Here is an 11,188-nt window from a genome sequence, read left to right as displayed (position 1 = left end):
GTGATACACATGAATACCAGAAGCCAGGTTTTGCTCACGTATCATAACATATCAGAGGCAGCTTTGGTACGTCAATGACAACCTGCTCTGCCTCTCCTCCCCATCTGATCTTCATTTTGCAAAGTCTTGGTATAGATGGAGATGGATGAGGAGCCATACTTGAAAGCTTTACCCATGATTCTTGTATCCATGTGGGAAGGCCATTCTCTGAAGCCTTCACCCACAAAGCTAAGCCTGATGTCATGACCCTCACACTTCCCCAGATTCTAGTCGGCTGGCACTTTTGAAAAATCTGCCCCTTTCCTTTGTGTGCAAAGAAGGAGCTAAGTCCTGTTCAAAATCTGGTATTTATTTTGGGGTAGAGAGAGGGAGGGAGAGCACTCTCGTGAATCTGGCGCTGAGCTCCTTTCAAAACTCTGGCCCTCGCTGTTATTATTGGCTTTGATGCAAGCACATTTGCAGTGAAGTCATTAATTACTTGTAACTGGATTGACTGATCACGTCCAACTCACATCCCCTTTGTATGAAAGAAAATTGAATCCTGAGATCCTTCTTGGAATAGAAATATGACACAGGAGCATCTATTAAGATACATGGTTATTCACAAGGAAAAATAGTTCTTAATTAAAGCCACTTCCCCAGGGGCAGCAGCAGCAGCAAAAAAAACCACAGACAGGAAACATTTGACATCTCAAATATAACATGTCTGTATTAAGAGTCATATTCACAATTACAATAGCTTCACTTCAGCTAAAGTTATTGAATCCCATTGAAATGGGATAAGTTGGGCTGTGGTTCTATACACTCTTACCTGGAAATAAGACCCACTTTTATAACCCACTGTTACCGAAGTCAGTGGGGCTTGTTTCTGAGTATAAGTATATGAGTGCACTGTTGGTCACAAATAATTTCAGTCAATAGGATTTAGTTACAACCAACTCTAGCTAGACTAGAGTCCATTTACCAAATCCTCACATACTTCCAATCAATGCAGAAAGGCAATTCCAAAGTTCAAATAGAGCAATTTGAAGTTCGTAGCTCTTTAAATGTTTATAACCAGTTGTGGTCCAGCAAAATGCTTCAACTAATAATAAACAGGCTGCTCCGTCAAAACACATTGAAATCTCTTTAAGAATAAAACCAGCTAAATTCAAGGTTCTTGGAATGGTTTTGGGATATCTGATAGCTAATTGTGATGTTTCTACCATAAGTCAAATGGAAACACATGATTCTAGCAACTGTAGGCCTACCAAAACATTGGTCCTGATTTTCATTACCTTCATATAAATGAGGTTATACCCTGTGCCATTATATCCGCCAAAAGAGACAAATAGCCACAAGCTACCACTGAATAGAGTGACCACCTAGATAGACACAAAAACAATGCTTCTCCAAGATATGTTGGTCTACGTGGCTGACAATCCAGTTGTTCCCACCCTAGAAATTAACAGTGGTAAAATGAACTGAGAAGTCCTTGGCTGCACAAAATGTTCTAAGTGAGCCTAGGAGAAATTTCAACTGCTGGAAGAATATCTTGATTGGGACCCTAAAGGGGGCAGAGGATTAAATTCCCTCATCATGCCATACAGTTCTGATTCTTATCGCCACCCACCACCGCCATGGCTAATATTTAGGCAGTTGTAAAGCTGCCCATAAGGGGTGGCGCTGTGGGTTAAACCACAGAGCCTAGGACTTGCCGATCAGAAGGTCGGCGGTTCGAATCCCCGCGACGGGGTGAGCTCCCATTGCTCGGTCCCAGCTCCTGCCAACCTAGCAGTTCAAAAGCACATCAAAGTGCAAGTAGATAAATAGGTACCGCTCCAGCGGGAAGGAAAACGGCATTTCCGTGCGCTGCTCTGGTTTGTCAGAAGCAGCTTAGTCATGCTGGCCACATGACCCGGAAGCTGTATGCCGGCTCCCTCGGCCAGTAAAGCGAGACAAGCGCCGCAACCACAGAGTCGACCACGACTGGACCTAATGGTCAGGGGTCCCTTTACCTTTACCTAAAGCTGCCCATCACAAGCTTAACATAATGTGTCATTTGGTCCTCAGTGGAGCCGTGCCCCGAATAGAGACCCACTCAGTCAGAAGCACAGGAAATTGGAGAGGCTGCATGGCTCTTAATACTAATGATCATCACCATCATCATCATAATTTTTATTTGTATCCCACCCTCCCCGGACAAAGGCAGACTCAGAGCGGCTAACATAATCCAAATGCAAAACTTTTCAGGGTTTAGACTGCAGTGCACCTAATTTAATTTAGAGTAAATGTGTGATTCAGCTATCAGACATTTGTGTGCTGACCTTTCCCCTTGCAGTCATGTACGTAAGTGCAATGAGGATCAGCTCTAATTTGATAGTAAGAAACCATAGTTTTTGGTGGGTGTTCATAAGGACTCTAGGTTTGCTCTGGGTTTTGGAAAGTGCTGAGAAATTCAGCCACTCATCCCATCAAATGATTTGAGAAGGGTTCCTAGGTGTCATGGACATCACACAATAATGCCACTCCACCCTATATTTCAAAAAAATGCAGATATTATTATTTCAATTTCTTACCTTCTCTTCAACATTAGGTCAAGCATTGAAGTTAATGGAGATGCCTGGAGGTCATCTGCCAGCTCATATTTGCTCCTTACCCTCTTCGTTTGCTAGATCTACAAACCGAAAACACACTGACTAGATCTTGAGTTTGCTAGATGAAACTGCCAGCTTTCCACTAGGTGTGCCACCCTTGTGGAAACAGGCTCCAGAATTTGCTAAGTAGGCCACAATGCCTATGTTTCAAAAAAGTAAAAATGAAATCTTGAGTTGAATCTCCTTGTTCATCTGTAGCTCATCTACTGTTGAAATTACAATGCAAAATCACTCTGTTAGCATAGTTCTCACATTTCACCACAAATCATCTATTTTATTCATTCATTAATTCAACCAACCAACCAACCAATCAACCAATTTGTATACCACCCTCCATCCATAGATCTCAGAGTGGTTTACAACATAACTTATTATACAAATAATAATAATAAAAATTTTCCTTCCAGTAGCACCTTAAAGACCAACTAAGTTAGTTCTTGGTATGAGCTTTTGTGTGTGTGCACACTTCTTCAGATACACTGAAACAGAAGTTGCCAGATCCTTCTATATAGTGAGAAGGTGGGGAGGGGTATTACTCAGAAGGGTGGTGGGAATGGGTGGTTGGCAGATAGCTGTGATGAGCCTGTTGACGACTCTTAACGACTGCAATAGGTCTTACAGGAAAAAGCAAGGGGTGAGAAGGAAAGAAAATAACAGAACACCTCTAGTCATCACATACAGCTCCCAAGTTAAAACAGTACAACGCATCATCAGAGATCTACAACCTCTCCTGGACAATGACAGTTCTCTTTCTCAAGCTCTGGGAGGAAGACCTTTCATTGCCTATAGACAGCCACCCAATCTTAAACAACTCCTAACCCACAATAATACTACAACCAGACGTAACACGGACACTGGCACCAGAGCCTGCAATAAACCCAGATGCCAACTTTGCTGCCACATACACCCGGACAACACCATTACTGGCCCCAACAACATCACACATACCATCTCGGGACTATTTAATTGCTCATCGTCTAACATTGTATATGCCATCAAATGCCAACAGTGTCCCTCAGCTCTCTATATTGGACAAACAGGCCAAACCTTACGCCAAAGAATAAACGGACATAAATCGGACATCAAGAATCACAAGACAGAGAAACCAGTAGGAGAACACTTCAATCTCCCAGGACATTCTATACAAGATCTCAAAGTAGCTGTATTACTACAAAGGAATTTCAGAAATAGACTGGAAAGAGAAGCTGCTGAATTGCAACTCATTACTAAACTTAAAACCATGGAGAGACCTGGTCTGAACAAAGACATTGGATTCTTATCTCATTATACATGACAAAGCCATTTTTCACCTTCTCACCCCTTGCTTTTTCCTGTAAGACCTATTGCAGTCGTTAAGAGTTGTCAACAGGCTCATCACAGCTATCTGCCAACCACCCATTCCCACCACCCTTCTGAGTAATACCCCTCCCCACCTTCTCACTATATAGAAGGATCTGGCAACTTCTGTTTCAGTGTATCTGAAGAAGTGTGCACGCACACAAAAGCTCATACCAAGAACTAACTTAGTTGGTCTTTAAGGTGCTACTGGAAGGAAATTTTTTTTTTTTGTTTTGACTATGGCAGACCAACACGGCTACCTATCTGTATACAAATAATCTCATGGTAGTAACGTCTGTTCTACTCATCAGCTCCACTTTGTCTACAAACTCTCAAAAAAATTACAAGTTTATTTTTTAAAAAATGATGTTAGAAGCTCTACACATCTGCTAACCCCACCACCAACTCTGATTTACTCCCCATCTAGATAAATGGTTTTGTCTCTTGGTACGATCATGAAGCAATTTTTCACTAAATGTTAAATTGTCAAGAGCATGCAATGGCCCTGGCACAGGGTGCTTTCAATCTGCTAACATTTTTTGGTGGGATTCAATCACGTACCAGTAAATAGTATTGGATTGGAAACTTTATCTGGGCAACAATCAGGGAGATGGTTGTCCTTCCATCTCTGATCTCAGGATCCTCCTGATCCTCCGAATTACTATCTAACATTTAAAGGCTAAAAATGGCACATTAAGTGCTCTTGCAAACTTAACATCATGTGTAGTTTGTTCTTAAATCTTACTGAAATCAGTGCCACCAGTTGGTTATTATTCGCTTGAGTCTAATTGCTTGTGACTTAGAAGATGATGGGTTGGGGCCAGAATATACTTTTTCTAGACATGAAGTGCAAAAACAAGCTCATTGAACATCTAGAAGATCCTGCAAAAATGGCTTTTTGGAACTAGCCATCACAGTTTATGTGCACAGCTTTGCACTCCCCCTGGAGGGATGCGGGTGGCGCTGTGGGTTAAACCACAGAGCCTAGGACTTGCCGATCAGAAGGGCGGCGGTTTGAATCCCTGCGACGAGGTGAGCACCCATTGCTCAGTCCCTGCACCTGCCAACCTAGCAGTTCGAAAGCACGTCAAAGTGCAAGTAGATAAATAGGTACCACTCTGGCGGGAAGAAGAAGAGGAGCTTGGATTTCATATCCCGCTTTATCACTACCCGAAGGAGTCTGAAAGCGGCTAGCATTCTCCTTTCCCTTCCTCCCCCACAACAAACAGTCTGTGAGGTGAGTGGGGCTGAGAGACTTCAAAGAAGTGTGACTGGCCCAAGGTCACCCAGCAGCTGTATGTGGAGGAGCGGAGACGCAAACCCGGTTCCCCAGATTATGAGTCTATCGCTCTTAACCACTACACCACACCACACTACATCACACGTGAAGGTAAACGGCGTTTCTGTGCACTGCTCTGGTTTGCCAGAAGCGGCTTAGTCATGCTGGCCACATGACCCGGAAGCTGTACGACAGCTTCCTCGGCCAATAAAGCGAGATGAGCGCCGCAACCCCAGAGTCAGCCACGACTGGACCTAATGGTCAGGGGTCCCTTTACCTTTGCCTATGAACTCTCCCACACCCAGATTCATATCCAAAAAATATCATATGTGACTATGCACCTAATTTCTGCCCCCAGATTTCCTTTCACTATGTTTGAATGGCATCTGTACAATTTGCTTCATATACTTTTTCTCCAGGCTAGGCTAATAATAATAATGATGATGCCAGTAATACTTTAAACATCTTGAAATGTGAAGTTTAGAAAGCATGAGTGTTGTTTCATGTAACGGATATTTTAGCTGAGTGGGGGGAAATGGCAGAGCCATAATTTCTCACTAGAATGCCCCAAACATTCATATTTTTTAAGGACGTTGAAGAGAACATACAGAGAAAGAAAAGATGCAACCCTGTGAAATACATGAAGGGCCTTGATGGTTGCATTGTTTATTTAGCCTACTTCTGTGAAGTCTCTGTGGTGCTGTGATGTTGCCTACGAAGGGGGCTGCTTTGGGATGGATAACTTTGGCATGCCCAGGAAACTTACATAACTCCATCGCCTTTACATTCAGAAATGTCACGTGCTGAATGAATGCTTGTTTTTCTTTCGCACTGTAGTGAATTTCTGTTTGCGCAGATGACAGAATATGAATGCAGCATTGAGGAGGACATTTCTTTCCATTTACATAGCTCATGATTCGGTAATGAGAAGCAGATGGGGGGGAAACGAAATCCAAAACGGCTTTGTTACAGAAATGATTGTGGAAACCACATCTCCTCATTTGATTAGAAATAAAGCAATACAGAGAGCCCTACTACTTCCTCCTCACATGCATCAGTTCAAAGGACGTTCGGCAAGAAATTCCAATGGACCCCTTTTTGCATAGGGATTAAAGGTAATTGTATAGCTAAGCAAAACAGAAAGGAAAATAACCGTTCCATGAGCAGTCAACCCATTAGTGGAGTGTGTCGAAGTGATTACTGTGTTATATATTTAGAAACAGTTAATTAACCATGTGCTACGCTTTTAGTTGGGGACGCGGGTGGCGCTGTGGGTTAAACCACAGAGCCTAGGACTTGCCAATCAGAAGGTCGGTGGTTCGAATCCCCACAATGGGGTGAGCGCCCATTGCTCGGTCTCTGCTCCTGCCCACCTAGCAGTTCGAAAGCACGTCAAAGTGCAAGTAGATAAATAGGTAGCGCTCCGGCGGGAAGGTAAACGGCGTTTCCGTGCACTGCTCTGGTTCACCAGAAGCGGCTTAGTCATGCTGGCCACATGACCCAGAAGCTGTACGCCGGCTCCCTCGGCGAGATGAGCCCTGCAACCCCAGAGTCGGTCACGACTGGACCTAATGGTCAGGGGTCCCTTTACCTTTATCTTTTAGTTATACTTCTGGTGCACCTGTGAACCACCACCTCTGGTGCACCTCTGACCACAGAGAAGAAGTTCTGCAGCATCCTAGGTAAGGTAAAAGGTAAAAGGTAAAAGTCCCAGTCCAGTCAAAGGCGACTATGGGGTTGTGGCGCTCATCTTACTTTCAGGCGAGAGAGCCGGCGTTTGTCCACAGACAGCTTTCCGGGTCATGTGGCCAGCATGACTAAACCACTTCTGGCGCAACAGAACATCGTGACTGAAGCCAGAGCGCACAGAAATGCCGTTTACCTTCCCGCCACAGCGGTACCTATTTATCTACTTGCACTGGCATGCTTTCAAATTGCTAGGTTGGCAGGAGCTGGGATAGAGCAGCAGGAGCTCATTCCGTTGTGGGGTTTTGAAAAGCAGACCTTCTGATCGGCAAGCCAAAGAGGGTCAGTGGTTTAGACCACAGCGCCACCCATGTCCTGTAGTCCCCTCAGCCTAGGATCGTACCCTTCAAATATTAATAATTCATCATTCATTATAGTGAAATTAATCACTTTTCCTTAAAGCCAAAGCCAATGTGGCTATGAATGAATATATATGCTCTCCGTAAGTTCAGTGTTTTGGAATAATAATAATAATAATAATAATAATAATAATAATGGTATTCTTTATACCCCCTGCCCATCTGGCTGGGTTGCCCCAGCCACTCTTGGCAAATCTGGGCTACAACTCCCATCATCCCTGAGCATTAGCTATGATGGCTGGGGCTGATGGGAGTTGTCCACAACCTCTGGAGAATTCCACATTGGCTATACATGCTTTAAACCTTCAGGCCTTAAGGGAAGATGTATCGCCAGTTCCTTCACAAGTAGAAACTTGTGACCCTTTTCATATGCAGTGGTACCTTGGGTTAGATACACTTCAGGTTACATACACTTCAGGTTACAGACTCCGCTAACCCAGAAATAGTACCTCGGGTTAAGAACTTTGCTTCAGGATGAGAACAGAAATCGTGCGGCAGCAGTGGGAGGCCCCATTAGCTAAAGTGGTGCTTCAGGTTAAGAACAGTTTCAGGTTAAGAGTAGACCTCCAGAACGAATTAAGTTCTTAACTCGAGGTACCACTGTAAATGATTAGACAGTGTTTAATTGTATTGTTTTACATTTATATTCATTTTTTAATATTGAATGAGCTGTGGATATACTATGCACTATGATTTTATAAATACACTGCTCTAAAAGTGTTTATATAGGTGCAAAATAGAATGCATTTATTTCAGTTACAAGAGACTATTATTTTCTGGTATTGTGCTGCCTCTTGGTGGTGGCAAGTGACTATTTTTCAACTTTAGGGCAGAGACAAAGCATGTCACCAAGTTTCATGTTTTGTTTTCATGACTATCAAACAGCACTTTGGTTAATTATTTTTTAACACTCATAAATGATATTTATACTGCTTCAGTGAAATTCAGCATTCCTTTCTCTATGTGGCTGCTGTAGTTTTTTGGAGCCATGTATCATTCTTTTTGCTGCTGTGAAGAAGCAGGAGCCATGAATATAATGTAAATATTCAGGGAGATGATTATTTGCATTTTTTAAAATAACCCCAATAATGAGGAGTCTTGTGGCACCTTTATTGGAGCTACATTCACACATTAAAGCACTACTTTAAACAATCATGTCTTCTCCCAAAGAATTCTGGGATCTGTAGTTTGTTAACTCTGTCTTTTTCCTAACAGAGTTGCAATTCACAGACTTTCCTGGGAAAGCGTGTTCTCCTTCATGGAGAGCACGTGTTGCGGTGGGGGCTGACAGGACACTCCAAAGTTGTGGGGCGGGCTAATTGATCGTTGGCCACTGATGTGATTGGGCTTCCCTTGTTGTTGGGAAGAAGTTAATGTTGCCATTTGTTGATTGACAGCCAGAAATACTAAAACTCCCTGCATGAGGCGTCCCATGCATCGCATTGCCCGTCCCACCCTCCCTATATTTAGGGATGTTCGCTTTGACCTTGCTATGCCTGTCATGGGGTCGTCTGCTCTTGGGGCAGGGGCCCAGTAGGAATTTTGTCCATCTGACTGATTGGCTGGGGCCATTTGGCTTTTGCCTACTGCGTAGCAAATCGTCACAACTTGTCAGGTTGCGGTTAGGCATTGGTTTATGGTTTGGTTGGTGGAGGGACATGGATTGGTTGTGCCTGCCCCTCTAATGCTGCTGCTGCAAGGGATTCCGTTAAAGGAATACAGGGGCTCACTATTGCTTTTGTCCACCCTGTCAGTGGCGTAGCGTGGGTTGTCAGCACCCGGGGCAAGGCAAGTAATTTGCGCCCCCTAACCCGTGGATTTGCGCCCCCTAACCCATGGATTTGCGCCCCCTAACCCATGGATTTGCCCTAACCCCAGATGTTGCGCCCGGTGCGGCCGGCCCCCCCTGCACCCCCCACGCTACGCCACTGCACCCTGTCAAGGGGCTTGGGCCATGCAAGAGCCCCTGGTTGCATTTGGGGAGGGCTGAGGGCAGGTTGCCTGCTCCGTCGCTATCCCCAAGTGTATTCCCCTTTTCTGACTTTCGCAGGCGTGCAGAATGTCAGTCTGTAGCCCATGGGGGGGGGCAGATAGTCGTAAGCAATGCCTAAGCAACCACTCACATTTTTGTATTTTAACAAAGTTGTGGCCAAAATTATGCCAAAAAACTTAAACAAAATTTCTGTGTGATGTGTGAGTTATTGGGGTGGCCCTGGGGACCTCGACGCGCAAGAGGGACAGGCTGTTAAACTGCTCTGACATTGTGAAGGAAACAGGGGTCCCCTAACAACTCTCGGCACCTTTACCAAACTGCAACTCCCAGAATTATTTGGAGGATGCCATGACAGTTTAAAGTGGCATCATAGAATCGCATGAATGTGGCCTAACTCATTTATTACAGATCCTCCAAGTATCCCTATTTTCCAGGGACAGTTCTGGATTTACAGACGCCATCTTGGTTTCTGATTTGATCATGGAATGTCCTGCTTTTCCTTAGGATGTCCCTTTTGTCATTGGAGAAATGTTGGAGGCTATGGTAAGAGATCCTTATTTTAATCAGAGAAATGCTGGAGGGTATGGAGTTATGCGACCACCGAGCCAAGGAGATAAGCCATAATAACATACCCTCCAACATTTTTCCGATGAAAATAGAGGCGTATAATAATAATAATAATAATAATAATAATAATAATAATAATATTTATACCCCGGCGATCTGACTGGGTTGCTCAGCCACTCTGGGCACCTTCCAACATATATAAAAACACAACAAAACATTAAACATTGAAAGACTTCCCTATACAGGGCTGCCTTCAGATGTCTTCTAAAGGTTGCATAGTTGCTTAAGTTTTTGTGGGCCACTGTACCCTTCAGCAGATGCTGAAATGTTGCACCTTTACTGGAAGTTTTGGCCTGTGGTCACAAAAGGCTTACATCATGGGAAATGTGTTAAGTCTTTAAGGTGCCACAAGACTTCTTGTTTTGCTGCAAAAGACTGACACAGACACCACTCTTGGAGTTTCATCTGATTGTTGTTGGGGGATGGAAACTTCTGTTCCCCCAGCTGCAGCCCATTCCTCCTATGTTGTAGGCTACACACACACTTTTCTAGAGACTTCCCCCGAGTATGGAATGGCTTTTTAGGAAGAACAAGGAGTTCCTCCTAGTGGTGGGCTGGGGCAGAGCAGTTGCCCACAGCACCAGCAATGACCTCATCTGCCTAAGTGCCTAAAATCACTGACCAACCTGCCTTGCTATGGTGAGCAAATGAGATGGGGATGGGGCTTTCAAGTGTTAACTCCTGTTTGCAACAGATTAGCATGGAGAAAAGTCAGGGAATGTGAACATAATTAAGCAGAGGTTGGAAACTTTCCTTTGATGCTATTCCAACTTCGTAGCAGCAGTTTCAATGATAACACTGCGTTTCTGTCTGCATTTCTGATTAAAAGCTACAGGTTGCATTTCAGCTGATTGGAGATCCTTTGTTACAGCTCAGTGTGTTTTACAAACTCTAATCTATGCAGCTAGAAGCAAACACCATGGATTTGGGTGGTTCCCAGAACAACTGTGCACAGGGTGCTCAGCCAAATTTCAACATGCTAACTACTTTCTCACCCTTTTCCAGCTCACTGCTGCTGATCCTAATACAGTGGTACCTCGGGTTAAGAACTTAATTCGTTCTGGAGGTCTGTTCTTAACCTGAAACTGTTCTTAACCACTTTAGTTAATGGGGCCTCCTGCTGCCGCCGGAGCACAATTTCTGTTCTCATCCTGAAGCAAAGTTCTTAACCTGAGGTACCATTTCTGGGTTAGTGGAGTCTGTAACCTGA

This window comes from Podarcis filfolensis (assembly GCF_964270895.1).
Source record: "Podarcis filfolensis genome assembly, chromosome: 5".
NCBI classification, from domain to species: Eukaryota; Metazoa; Chordata; class Lepidosauria; order Squamata; family Lacertidae; genus Podarcis; species Podarcis filfolensis.
This window is presented reverse-complemented; position numbering follows the sequence as displayed.